Source organism: Schistocerca gregaria, chromosome 2 (genome assembly GCF_023897955.1).
Source record: "Schistocerca gregaria isolate iqSchGreg1 chromosome 2, iqSchGreg1.2, whole genome shotgun sequence".
In the NCBI taxonomy this organism is placed as follows: domain Eukaryota; kingdom Metazoa; phylum Arthropoda; class Insecta; order Orthoptera; family Acrididae; genus Schistocerca; species Schistocerca gregaria.
In genome coordinates, this window is record NC_064921.1 from 682,433,811 (window position 1) to 682,449,337 (window position 15,527).

A 15,527-nucleotide genomic window follows, 5' to 3' on the forward strand; every position below is an offset into this window, starting at 1 on the left:
TCTGGAAATGGAGATACTGTTTATGTGCACTAGATTAAAATCTTTGATCCAACAACATTTCTCTGCACCACGTACTTATCTTTGTATCTTATGTTGGTGTAGCAGCCAAAAGCCAGTTTCTGCAAAAAATAATGAAGATTGTTGAATCTTACACCAGTGTTGTGGGTGTTTCATTTATAATGGTTAAATTATTCTACTATTAGTCAGTTTTACTACCACTTGTTATTAAAGCTCTCAGTAGCTCAGCACTTAGTTCAATTGCATCACCAAAATATTTGAATGTTTACCCTATCACATAAAAAGTTTGACAAGTTTTAAGGCCGGCCGGAGTTGCCGAGCGGTTCTAGGCGCTTCAGTCTGGAACTGCGCAACCGCTTCGGGTATGGATGTGTGTGATGTCCTTACGTTAGTTAGGTTTAAGTAGTTCTAAGTTCTAGGGGACTGATAACCTCAGATGTTAAGTTCCATAGTGCTCAGAGCTATTTGAACCATTTGAACCAGTTTTAAATCAAACCTAAAATCATTTCTTCTGGACAACTCCAGCTATTATGTAGAAGAATTCTTATTTAAAATCTAGAAGCTTGTAAAAGAACTAGTTATAAGTGTCATTGCATGAAGATGATTAAAAATAATTTGATTAATAATGTTAAATTTAAGTCAGTGTGCCATGTAGGGACTTGTAAATCGTCAGCATAAAGCCAGCCACTGGAACTAATCATGTATACTTATTCTTTAAACTGACTTCTTTCTCATGATTTAGATAAGAAATAGTTCAAATAAACCATGGAACACGTTACTGACAAGCTGTAATGGTTCCATGTTATGAAACAATGTCAACTTTTCTCATAAAAAACTCCCTCATTCCACGATGATATTTTTTGTAAGGATTTAATTCGAGTGAATAAATTTTACCTTTTTTGATGATGTTAATTTTCTTTAAAATGTTGTTTGCTAACTATTTTAGAGAACCAAATTCCGGAAATGCATTAGGTCAGTTCTTCACTTAGTAAGAAATAGCTTATGCTAATGAGTGAGTAGTATCAAAACCTTGATTATCTTAAAAAATGAGAATATTCCGGAAAATGTGAAAGTAAGAAACTAATTAACTAAAAAATTGTTAATCATTTACTTGAAAAAATTTACTTTTCCTTCATTCATGCTGTTATCTGACGACCAATCGGAGTGGCCGTGCGGTTCTAGGTGCTACAGTCTGGAACTGCGAGACCGCTACGGTCGCAGGTTCGAATCCTGCCTCGGGCAGGGATGTGTGTGATGTCTTTAGGTTGGTTAGGTTTAAGTAGTTCTAAGTTCTAGGGGACTGATGACCTCAGAAGTTAAGTCCCATCGTGCTCAGAGCCATTTGTTATCTGACGAGTGCATGATAGCAGTAACGTGTTGAATTTATTCCCTTTTTGAAACACTTAACTTTGGAATTATTGTGCACATAAATGCAGAACTACTGAAGGTTTCTTCCTTTGTGGGAGACAGAATTTTCACATCGTCTTTTTGTTCATAATAGGGACTGTGACAGTCGTCTGTTGTGCTTTCTCGTTTCACAATGATACTTTTCGCAAGTTATGTATCCCTGACAGTCATTTACAATTTTTGTTATTTAACTTTTAAAGCATTTGTTAACCTTTATCAGGTGACTGGTCTCTACTTGCTTATCTACCTGCCCTCTAGAGGCGTTACTTGTAATTTACCTCTCCACTACTTAAATGCCAAGCATGGGTGTCTCAGCAGGTGTCCTGTGTCCTCTCAGTACGCCTGACATGTAAGTTCAAGAGAGATTTTCGATTTCCTAGACTGGAACCGATCTGTTACGATATTTACGTTATTTTGGTGTTTTTAAGATGCTTGCTCACAAGTTATCTTCTGACGTTATTTAACTTACACATTTATATATTTTCGTAACAGCCAAGTTGACACTACATTATGTAAGCCTGTTGTTTTTGTGAAGTGCATGGACGAATTGTCACGAACATTTATGTATTTGAATTGTTGTTAGAGGTGCTTATTGCTACCATTTGACTACTTCTGTTGTACTTGGCTGTTTGATACTTTGTAGATACAACTAGATGACGGCGTTGGGGGGGGGGGGGGGGGGGTCGAAACCCGTCATGGGTTTCAATAAGCAGAGAAGTGCAACTTGTGCGAAAGTTACCATTACGAGACTTGAGGAATCGCCACCAAGATGTCCTACATGCTGCACAATAAATTAAGCCTCAATAGCTACACGTTATGCCAGAAGTACTATTTTCTTCATACCGTATGTTTTCAATTTTTATGTTTTTTTCTGTTCTAGCGAATAGTCTTACTTTGCCAAGCTAAAACTTATATGACGGACAAAGAGATCTTGCATTTCACGGCAACGGAAACTATTCCATTGATTTCATTCTGTTTGAATGACAGTTACTTCTTATTGGAAAACTGGAAGCCATTTTCAGCGTTTTCGGTTTAGATTTTCTGCTGCCATGAGAAAACATGCAACTTTAACATAAATGTCAAAGTAATGACATTTTATTGAGAGAAATTCAGTACAACGTACATCGTACTCCAATACCATAGAACATCTGAATTTATTTAATTACAATGAGACTAAATACAGCAACTACATGTAGGAATGATCTTGTAGATAATTTGCGGATAAATACTTTCCTATAAACTTTACATAATTTTGTACATCTTCAGCAACCAGTTGTATAAAATAAATTTTAGTTATGTACCGATTTCAGGCACATAGTGTCTTCTTTAGAAGGTAGTAAAGAAAAATCTCACAATACTACGCATAGCTGACAGCAACAGCAGTGAATACATTTTAAAGGAATAAAAGATACAGCTAACCAATATACCACAGATAACATGAAAAACGGATAAACTATTAAATTTAACGTGAATCCAGACGCAATGAATCATCTACATTTACAGGAATGACAAACTGAAGACTTTCGAGATCTCCAACCACGTTAATTTTAGTAAGAAATGTATCGCTAACTGGGGCTACTGTACTACGCTCCGTACATCTACTTATTCTTCACACTCACTAATAATGCGATAATTCTAACTGGTGCTCGTTTGTGGTATATTATCTATACAGTCTTCTGAAGAAGGGCACCACGTCCTTGAAAGAAAGAAAGTTTCTTTTGTGCAACTGGTTGCTGATTTTTTTTCAACATATATCCCCAGCTGTAGAAATTTACCGTCTCCAACTTAACAAGCAGACGGCTGTGTCTTTCCGTTTTTCATTCTCTTGGAAACGGCTTCTAGTAGTCAATGATCTGTGGGAAGGTTGAGAAGGAATCCACAGCCATATCATATAACTGAACGATCGGCTCATTGTTAACTACACGCATTGTCTTCTTTGTTTTTCGTCCTCTTTTTCTGCAGTTTCATATATACAAGCTGTGTAGGTTAATTGTCGTTTTTATAAACTCCCATAACAGTTTTGTTAAGACTAGACGCGTTTCACTTCAGCATTTTGCTTTACTTTGAAGCATCTTCAGTGGTCACTGTAACAGTACGATTTTTCCCCTTACAATTTTGTTTCTTATGATCATTAACAATAAGTAACGGAAAGAATAATAACTTTTTATGGTAATAATCAAAACATGAAAACTTTTAAGGATTGTAACAAACAACACTGTATGAGCAAAACCATATTCTTACAGTGACCAATGAAGAAGATTCAAAATAAAGCGAAATTCGTTTGGTCTTAATGAGACTTTTAAAAATCACTCAACAGCCAAGATCGCGTAAAATATTTTTTATTTTTTTTATTAAAGACATACTATGCTCTCATCTTCAGGTCTTAAAATCTTTCGTTGTAAAACATGTTTATTTTAAAATGCCCTCTTGCACAAGATGTTAAATCCATAAAAACAGCACATTACAAAAGGTTTGCCATCGGTAAAATATTTAAACATATATCTGTGACCATGAGCAACTGTGAGCAATATGTATAAGGACATAAGTTGTTGCACAAGGTGCTTAATGTTTTTAAATATTTTAGCGGTGTCAAACCTTTCATAATGTCCTATTTTTATCCACTTGACATCTTGTGTGTGAGGTCAGCTTAAAAAAACATGTTTTACAACGAAAGATTTTAACACCTGAAGATGACAGCATAGTCGTTGAAACTGGTTATCTTAAATTAAAAAAAATATTTCTTGCGATCTTGGATGTTGAATAGTTTTTAACATTTAAACAGATCACCCTTCAGTCTCTAAAAATGAGAAAATTCAGTAACATTTGTATAGCAATTAACCTATACAACTCATTATTAACTGTTACACTAAGGGTATACAGCGATCTTGCCAAAAATCTAACTGATACTGAATTCGCAAAGTACATCACGCATATGTATATATCGCAAAAAGTTGCCTAAGATTTTGTATGGTAATACAACTTGACTCTGATCCCAGCACAGCCTAAAATGGATTAAGATAACACGAGTGGGGAGGAGCTGTAAGGACCTAGTGTCTGATCTACGTCAAGTTCAATGAGAAAACTAGCTAATGATTAGTTGATAAGGAGGAAAGGCCAAAAGAATTGCGCATTCCCGAATGTAGGGTAGCCAGAACTGGCTGTATGTACCACGTAGGAGCACGACGAACACAAGGACGCCCCTAGGAAAGATGGACGGTCGAATAAGGGCCGGAAATAGCCCCAATCCTTCCACTCTGTCGATTGGCGCCCTGGGTCAGGGGCTGAGTACCGCTCGTTTCTCGGCCCAGCAAGACATCACCTTTGCCGACTTACTGAACCCAACACCGCTTCACAGTAGTCATTTTTCCTCTGTCAGAAGCTGCGACACACGTCGATCGCGAACATCCTGATACTTAAGTCTATCGACCTCGATTACATGCAGAATTAATCGTGCATTTTCAGAAATCTGAATCGTGTCAAACATACCTGTTCTTCGTAGTAGACACATCCAATTATCCCACCAGTTAGTACAAGATCATAATCGCGTACACGCTCATATAAAAATATCTCTCTTGTTCTCTTCACCGTAATATTGCGCATTTTTTGTGGTGACTGTCTGCATGTGCCGTGTTTCGTGTTTCAAAAGATGATTTACAGTTGCGGCCACCTTTCATTACTCGTATGTAAGGCAAATGACGTGTATTCACAGCCACAGTCAGAACCTTTGGGTAGCGCATGTGCACCTATGGGGTCAAATTCATTAACAGATCTAACCTTTCATGCACAGTGCCCTTGTTTCTCTTTACTCAGAGAAAGAGAGAAAGAAAAGGATCTGACCTACATTAGCAACAACTGCTCTGGGTCAGGGTACACTTTGCTGACAGTTATCTGTTCTTATCTAGGCACTCTCCGGCTGCTGTTGTTGTTGTTGTTGTTGAGGTCTTCGCTCCTGAGACTGGTTTGATGCAGCTCTCCATGCTAATCTATCCTGTGCAAACTCCTTCATCTCCCAGTACCTACTGCAACCTACATCCTTCTGAATCTGCTTAGTGTATTCATCTCTTGGTCTCCCTCTACGATTTTTACCCTCCACGCTGCCCTCCAATGCAAAATTGGTGATCCCTTGATGCCTCAGAACATGTCCTACCAACCGATCCCTTCTTCTGGTCAAGTTGTGCCACAAACTTCTCTTCTCCCCAATCCTATTCAATATTTCCTCTTTAGTTATGTGATCTACCCATCTAATCTTCAGCATTCTTCTGTAGCACCACGTTTCGAAAGCTTCTATACTCTTCTTGTGCAAACTATTTCTCGTCCATGTTTCACTTCCATACATGGCTACACTCCATACAAATACTTTTAGAAACGACTTCCTGACACTTAAATCTACACTCGATGTTAACAAATTTCTCTACTTCAGAAACGCTTTCCTTGCCATTACCAGTCTACATTTAATATCCTCTCTACTTCGACCATCATCAGTTATTTTGCTCCCCAAATAGCAAAACTCCTTTACTACTTTAAGTGTCTCATTTCCTAATCTAAATCCCTCAGCGTCACCCGACTTAATTCGACTACATTCCATTATCCTTGTTTTGCTTTTGTTGATGTTCATCTAATATCCTCTTTACGAGACACTGTCCATTCCATTCAACTGCTCTTCCAAGACCTTTGCTGTCTCTGGCAGAATTATAATGTCATCGGCGAACCTCAAAGTTTTTAAATCTTCTCCCTGGATTTTAATACCTACTCCAAATTTTTCTTTTGTTTCCTTTAGTGCTTGCTCAATATACAGATTGAATAACATCGGGAGAGGATGCAACCCTGTATCACTCCCTTCCCAACCACTGCTTCCCTTTCATGCCCCTCGACTCTTATAATTGCCATCTGCTTTCTGTACAAATTGTAAGTAGCCTTTCGCTCTCTGTATTTTACCCCTGCCAGCTTTAGAATCTGAAAGAGAGTATCCAGTCAACATTGTCAAAAGCTTTCTCTAAGTCTACAAATGCTAGAAACGTAGGTTTGCTTTCCTTAATCTTTCTTCTAAGATAAGTCGTAAGGTCAGTATTGCCTCACGTGTTCCAACATTTCTACGGAATCCAAACTGATCTTCCCCGAGGTCGGCTTCTATCAGTTTTTCCATTTGTCTGTAAATAATTCGTGTCAGTATTTTGCAGCTGTGACTTATTAAACTGATAGTTCGGTAATGTTCACATCTGTCAACACCTGCTTCCTTTGGGATTGGAATTATTATATTCTTCTTGAATTCTGAGGGTATTTCGCCAGTCTCGTACATCTTGCTCACCAGGTGGAAGAGTTTTGTCACGACTGGCTCTCCCAAGGCCGTCAGTAGTTCTAATGGAATGTTGTCTACTCCCGGGGCCTTGTTTCTACTCAGATCTTTCAGTGTTCTGTAAAACTCGTCACGCAGTATCGTATCTCCCACTTCATCTTCATCTTCCTCCTCTTCCATTTCCATAATATTGGCCTCAAGTACATCTCACTTTTATAGACCCTCTATATATTCCTTCCACCTTTCTCCTTTCCCCTCTTTGCTTAGAACTGGGTTTCCATCCGAGCTCTTGATATTCATACAAGTGGCACTCTTCTCTCCAAAGGTCTCTTTATTCTTCCTTTAGGCTGTATCTATCCTACCCCTAGTGAGGGAAGCCTCCACGTCGTTACATTTGTCCTGTAGTGATGCCTGCTTAGCCATTTTGCACATCCTGTCGATCTCATTTTTGAGACGTTTGTATTCGTTTTTGCCTGCTTCATTTACTGCAATTTTATATTTTCTTCTTTCATCAATTAGATTCAATATTTATTCTGTTACCCAAGGATTTCTACTACCCCTCGTATTTACCTACATGATCCTTTGCTGCCTTCACTATTTCATTCCTCAAAGCTACCCATTCGTCTTCTACTGTATTTCTTTCCCCCATTCCTGTCACTTGTCCCCTTATGCTCTCCCTGAAACTCTGTACAACCTCTGGTTTAGTCAGTTTAGCCAGGTCCCATCTCCTAAAATTCCCACCTTTTTTAATTTCTTGAGTTTTAATCTACAGTTCATAACCAATAGATTGTGGTCAGAGTTCACATTGAAGCAAAGCAAGCGCTGTATCATGTATAAGATACAGAGGCGAGCGAGTGCACGGGACTTACCCTAGTTCACTGCTAGTAGCGTCACGTCATCGTAACGCGCCTGCATATAGTATTGCACCACATTTAACATAAAAGTAAAAATTAAGATTTGTGTGTAAAACTTTGTTAAAGTATAGTTCTATGTAATAATGTTTCAGGTAACAAATCTTAATGTTATAAAATTAGTAGTTTACGTAAAATTCACGTTTTGAAAGAAAAATAGGAGGCGCTAAATAATGACGCTAGGAAGCCAAAATTTGGTGAGAAGGTGCAGTAAGAAGTCATTAATGAGTGGTGCTGGTTTCCAAAACCATAAAACTAAAATTGACTCCAGAATCCGCGTTTTTCGGAAAAATCAGAGGCGCGAAATAATAGAGCTACAATATTGAAAATTGGTAGGATGCTTCAGTTCACCCTAATAATAATAATGGAAATACCACAATCAGTTACCTCTTCTAGTTTTTTAGTAATTTAGTAAAAACTACTTTTGTGAGTAAAATGTACATAAGCATTATAGATTAAGTACTTTAAATTTTAATGATAAAACAAATTCTTTAAGACCAATGATCAGATAGGACAATTAACAAAGCTACACCAAGTTTTAGTCTTGTAGCATAATTAACAGCTGATACAAGTCTTGATAAAGCTATGGTTCAGAGGTAACAATCTACCGTTAGTTCCATTGTAAAAATTCTAGACAGTAAAGTTTTAATTTTAGCGGGCTGAGATTTTCTACGTGCTTCTGTACTGCTCAGATGTATGTATACAAAAATTGAGAAGTTTGTAAAGCTATTATTAAATGTGATATTTAAGATTATGTGCCTGAGATAGCGATCATTTGGAGGCACAGGCATCTGCATAGGAACGGAAAGAACAGATGCTCTCTTGGCGGTACGCGCCGGAGCTATATAAAAAGAGCGGCAGAGGCAGTAGGAAGCTCACTCCGCATTAGACCAACGCCTAGTCCACGCGAGCTTAACGTCCGATCGCGCCTCGCCTCGGGTGACGTCATAGCGGGCTGTGACATGCGCGTACTTAGCAATGTAAACGGACATTGAAAATCGCGAGGACTGTACACCGTCCTGGATCGTTTAGACTTCGGTAACAAACTGTTATTGTGCCGTCCGTGTGAAGTATAATTCCGCGTGGCAAGTGGTGACTAACTCCACTTTTAAGGCGAGCATTAATCTTTTTTTTTAACATTATTGCGAACTATTAATAGAGCACCGTTAGTTAGAGTAATGAACTATTCGGGAGGAACTTGCTGTAGAAGTCGCCTCTGAACTATTAAACGATTGGCTGAATTAACAATATTTAATGTCTTTAGCATTTTCAGAAGTTTCGAGTAATTTGTGTGAGCCTTTAAGATAATAAAATCTTGTTTGGAACTTTAAATTTTATTGAAGCAGCCATAATCCCGTGAAGAACTATGGATATTTTTCGTTTAGCTGGGCTGTACAGGAATGTGGCCGTGCAGACTGGGAACTAAGGTCAGTAAGTTTCCCTTCGCTTTCTGACTGGCCACCAAATTAGTTGCCAGGCTCGCGTGATTTAAGGTGGCAATGTTCAACTTTCATTCAACATTAAACAACGACTTCTTCGCCGTCCCACATATGTTGCATCGGCAATAGTCTGTTACGTGAAATGAACATTCAAACAACTCATTCGACAACTTCTTCGCCGCCCCACATATGGTGCATCGGCCGGGAAAACTGAATTAAAAGCAAATAAAAGTGCTCGATGTGTGAAAGCGATTGGTATAAATTAACGAACTCGGTAGGCAATAACAGGACACTGAATTGAACTAGTGTGGGAACAGTGTTACCAGTAAAGGCGGGTGTAGTGTATAAACAATAAGTGTCTACCGCTGTACGTTGGTTAGTGACGATGGTGAGGAAGGCGACGATGCTGGATCGCGGCTGCCGACGGCGCTGAGACTAAAGGAAGACGGTGCGTCATCGCGGAGCTGCGCTGATCTGCGAGACAGCTGCCGGCTGCGCCGAGCGGTCAACGGTGCCTTGCTGCCCCCCCCCCCCCCCCCCCTGGAGCTATTGCAGTAGGCGATTCCTGTGGCGGTACTCGACGCTACAGCTGCTGCTGCTGCCTTCAATACGTCGCGACGCGTCGCATCACGATTGCTGGTATACCGCGACGACATCATTCGTCGAAATCAAGCATTTAAGTTAAGTCAAAGACTTTTAAAATATTTATTAACTGCTGCTAACAAACTAAAAGATATGGAGAGTAGTGTACATTTCAGAAGGGAAGCGGTCTCTGACCAAGAATCCTCAGGATCAGGAATTGAGTTTAATGAGGATGGTTCCATTAATCCCTCAAATATTGAACTAGAACGTAATTTGTCACCAGTAAATTATGACTTTAATTTAAATGAGAGTGCAGGGATGCAATCAATAAGTGAAATAGAAGTCAAAAGGGAGCCAGTAGAGTTGCTAACTTTGTCAGGTAGTGAAACTGAGCTCAATATATCTCCAGCTCAGTCAAGTCAAGAGATACAAAGTATCAAGGTAGAAGCTCCGGATTGGATGCAAATACTGTTTGCCAAACTCGAATCAAACCAAAATAAAATTGAGGCTAAAATTGAAAATAGTAATAAAGAGTTGGAGAATAAAATTGAAAATAGTAATAAAGAGTTGGAGAATAAAATTGAGGTTAGTAATAAAGGGTTGGAAAATAAAATTGAGGCTAAAATTGAGGATAGTAATAAAGAACTAAAAGAAGAACTGCAATCAAAATGGAATAGTTTGAATTATAAGATAGATGCTATTCATCATGACATTCAAGTAAAAGTAGGGCAACAGTTAACTAAAATGCATAGTACTTTCAAATGTGAAATAGATCAAATTCAAAAAAATTATCAAGAGGCAGATGAACTTTTGGAAGTGAGGTTGTCCGAAAGATTGAGCAACGAGTCCAAACTTTGCTCTGACAAAGTTAAAGAGGTACAAATTAAAGTAGATACTTGTCAGAAAAACATTGAGAAAGTAAAAGAAACCTGTACCGAAATTCGTGGTGCAGTGGAACAAAGATGTTCTGCCAGGATAGAAGCAGTAGAGTCACAAGTAGAGGAATTAAATACTAACATTGCTAACCTAGAAAATAGAGTAACCTCTGTTAATTCTAGTCATTCTACTGTACAGCATGTGACTTCAGTTGACGCCGCTTTTATAGGGTGTCGACAGTTTTTGCGCTTTGATCCTGATAAGTACATTCACCCTCTTGAATTTTGGAATGACTTTGAGGATGTTCTCCCCAACACTTGGTCAGAAAGAGAAAAAATTTCATTTATAAGAAGTCATTTGTCAGGTGATGCTTTGCGATGGTCAGCGGATGTAATGATCAAATGTAAAACTTTATCAGAATTTAAGTCTGCATTTCTCAACGAATACTGGTCACATAACAAACAAAATGATGTGTTAAGGGAATTCTGGAGTGGTAAGAAGTTTTTCCCAGGGCGTGAATCAGTAAAGGATTTCGCTAGGAAGTGGGTTTCAAGACTGTCACATTTGACAGAAAAGATGAAGCCAGATATGATCATTATGGGTTTAGAAGGTAAGCTGCCGTGGTACTGGCAGAAAAGGATCATTTCCGCCCCTAGAGATAATATAGACAAATTTATTGAATATCTGGAAAGAGTGGAAAGAGTAGCTGCTGCTGAGGAGCAGGTGCAGCAGAATAACAAATCTTCTAACAATCACGTACAAAATAATGGAAACGTGAACGTTAGAAATATGGAAGTTAGGCACACCAAAACAAACTATCGAAACCAAAGCCGTGGCAGAGGAAGAGGGGGTAGATACTCACCACGCTTTCGTAACAACTACTATGACGAAAGTGGAGAAGTAAATACTATGCCATTAAGACAAGAAGGGAGTCATGATGCTACTATATCTAGTGGTGTCACAGATGAACACAACAGGCCGCGTGTGGGAAACTAAATCCCGTCTATGAGGAAACTGGCGCTCACCAGGCGGTAACAGTAACACAGCCAGTAACGGAAACACAGACAATCAGCCAACATACACAGACAGACAACATGGATGACGAAATAAATACAGATAATACCAGTGATGTGTTAAGCCACTCTCACAAAATAGTGGATAGTATTTTGGATACACTAGAAAAATGGGTCAAGGAAGAACAGGAACTCAAGGTAGATAATGGGGAAGAAATAGATAATGGGTTTGAGTCTGATGGGAATAATGATGAAGTAAAAGCTTACATCTTCGATGAAAATGGCAATCTAAAAGCTGAAGTAGAAGTAGCAGAAGTAGAATCAGTACTGCAAAACTTTAGAGAGGAGGAAATGATGAATGAAGGGGGTAGAAATAGTAACGAGGTGAAAGAATCTAGTAGCTGTGTAAACGTGCCACAAATGGTTGAAGGTGACGACATTCTTATGAACAGCAATATTGCGCAGGGACGCAGTTGCTCAGAGGTAGAGGATAGTTTGGCTGATGTGCAGCAAACAAAAGTAGAAAAAGTCGTCAGATGCTTCGATTTAAAGTTAGTGGACAGATTAGAGAAAGCAGCTAAGATTATAGAGCATGATGAGCCCCAGGATGTAAATGTAAATGTAATTGCAACTGATCAGAATTACTTTAGCTGGAAGAACATAGAACGAGATTTATTAGACGAGGTGTGTGAGCAACCTGTTCAATGTAAAGTAACTCACCCTGTTATCAAAGTAAACATATCAGGAGTCACTGTGCGTTGTCTGCTTGACAGTGGCAGTGAAGCAAGTGCTTTATCACAAACATTTTTTGACACCATACCCAATAAAGAGAAGTTAACAGTTATGAAAGTAAGTGGCTTAAAGATTATAGGTGCTACTGGAAAAGTCTCTAGACCAGTTCAACACGAAGCTTTGATACCCATTGGTATAAATGACGTAGTAATAGATCATCCTTGTTTGATTGTGCTAGGCTTAAGTGTTGATATGTTGATTGGTACTGATTTCTTATCAAAGTACCAGGGAAAGATCAATTTTGATCAGAACAACTTAATTTTAACTTTACCTGACTCTAAAGTGATAAGAGAGTCTTTTATAGGAAGTCATATAGGCGGTAGTAATGAAACTTGGGAACTGCCTATTAGAGTAATAAAGAATAAAGGATACTTGCAGGAAAATTTGGTTTTCAGTGAGAATGAGGAAAGTGCTAAGGTTGAAGAGAGACACATCCTAAAGGAAATAGAGGAAAAGGTACAATCAACAAAGCAAATTGCTGACGAACAAAGATCAGAGTTAAAGAGTGTGTTAACTAAGCATAGTAATGTATTCTCAAACGCACCTGGTGAAGTTAAAGGTTATGAATGCCATTTGAATATCAAGCCTGGGAAGGTATTTTTTAAGAAGCCTTATCCAATACATGTTGCAAGGAAACAAGCAGTGCGAAATGAAATTAAACCTATGTTGGCATGGGGTGTCATAGAGCAAGCAATTAGTGAATACAATAGTCCTCTTGTTGTAGTGCCTAAGCGTGATGGAAGTGTTAGATTAGTATTGGATGCACGCTGGTTAAATGAAATTGTCATCAGAGAAAGTGATCGTCCTCAAAATATGGATGAGTTAATTCAAAAGTTCCGAGGGGTTAAGTACTTTACTTCCATGGACATAACATGTGGTTACTGGAATTTGCCGCTGGCTAAGGAATCACGTAAGTATACAGCATTTTTGTATGAAGGAGTATGCTACCAGTATAAAGTAGTTCCGTTCGGATTGAATATTTCAGTGTGTGCCTTTGTAAGAGTTATGGCTCATGTATTAGGACAGGAATTATTAGATCAAGTAACCATTTACGTAGACGATATTCTGTTGGCAACTCCCACATGGGAAGAACATATCAGTCTGTTGGACAGGGTACTAGAAGCTCTAGAAAATGGAGGTATGAAATTAAAGTTAGAAAAGACTGAATGTGTAAAGGACAGAATAAAATTCCTGGGCCATGAAATTAGCAGAGAGGGTATATTACCTGATCCATCCAAATTATCATGTATTGAAAAGTTTGAAGCGCCCCGAAATAAAAAGCAACTCAGGTCAATGTTCGGTTTGTTTGGATTCTACCGACGTTTTGTTAAAGATCATTTATTTAATGATCCATGTTTACTCAACCTGCTAAAAAAGAATACCCCATGGGTTTGGACTCCAGAATGCCAGTCTGCTTTTGAGGGATTAAAAGATTGTTTAATTAATAGTCCGCTCTTGCACCATCCCGATTTTACAAGACCCTTTTGCATGTCAGTGGATGCAAGTGGTTATGGGATTGCTGTAGAATTGTTTCAGCTAGAAACAGAAGGCGACCAGGAGTTTCATAAAACTATTGCTTTTGCAAGTCGTTCATTACAATCTGCTGAGCGAAATTATGCTATCTCAGAATTAGAGGCACTAGCCATAGTATTTGGTATGCAGAAGTTTGAGCACTATTTGTTAGGACAGAAGGTAATTATCTATAGTGATCACAAAGCACTTACATTTTTGAAGACTTGTAAACTAAGGCATCCAAGGTTGACAAGGTGGGCCATGTACCTTCAGCAGTTTGATCTTGAAATTAATTATATACAGGGAAAGCGCAATTTGGTAGCAGATGGGCTATCAAGAAGTGCTGAATTATGGAATGAATCAGAACTTCCTTTGGCAGAAAGGAATGAGGTAAGTATGTTGACAGTACATGAGCTCAGAGAGGAGAGTGCCTTAAAGAAAGTATTTAAGAATTTAAGACGAGAACAGAATGAGGATGATCAATTGAAGCTAGTTAAAAGCTATTTAGGGGACCCTAATTATCCAAAGGTAGCACAATATTACTGTCTACACAAAGGAATTTTGTTCCGTAGGAGGAAGGTGACTTTAGCAGAATGGAAAGTGTGTTTTCCTTCACAGCACGTAGATCTGCTAATAGATTATGTACATCTAAGGTATGGTCATTATGGTACAAAAAAGTGCATTGCTAAACTAAATGAGAAAGTCATCTTTGATAACATGCATCGTAGAGTTGCAGAAAGGTTAGCATCCTGTGTTATTTGTCAAAAGGTAAGAGCAGTAAATAAAATAGTGCAAGGGGATATGCATCACGTAGACCCAAGTGAACCCTTAGAGTTATGTGCAGTTGATCTTTTTGGACCTCTCCCGACATCTAAAGGAGGATGTACGCATGTTTTTGTGGTGATTGATGGGTTTAGTAAATATGTTAAACTGTATCCGATTAAGAGAGCCAATGCCAAAACACTTGTAGATAAATTGGAGAAAGATTATTTTATGAAAATTGGCAAGCCAAAGAACCTATTGTCAGATAATGGTCCTCAATTTGTATCAGAAAAATTTAAGTTGTGTCTTGAAAGGAGCGGAACTCGGCATATAAGGATTTCAGCATACTTTCCGCAAGGAAATATGAGTGAAAGGGTTATGCGAGAACTGAATAGACTATGTAGAACCTACTGTGCTAGGAAGCATTCAACATGGGCTGATCATATTAAGTATTTTGAAGAGATAATTAATAATCTGAAACACGATGCCACAGGTTTTGCTCCATGTGAGCTGATGTTCAATCAGGAACCACATAATATCATTCCGAGTATGATTGACTTTCCAGTTCTAAGTCAGAGTACATTGGATGAGAAGAAAGCACAGGCTAGGGCAAATATACGCAAAAGAGCTTTAGATAGGAAAAAGAGGCATGATGCAAGGGCTTCCCCCACTAGTTTTAAAATTGGTGAGCTAGTGCTGGTCAAAACAAAAGAAAAATCAAAGAAAATTTCTGCAGAAACTAAAAAGTTTATGCATGTATATCATGGACCATTTAGAATAGTAAGTAAACCTCATGCAAATGCCTATCGTTTGGAATATCCAAAGAGTAAGAGAGAACTAGGTCTAAGAAATATTGTGGATCTAAAGGAATTTAAAATTAACAGTAATTAATTACTGTAGGGAGTCTGCCACTCTTTGGCGG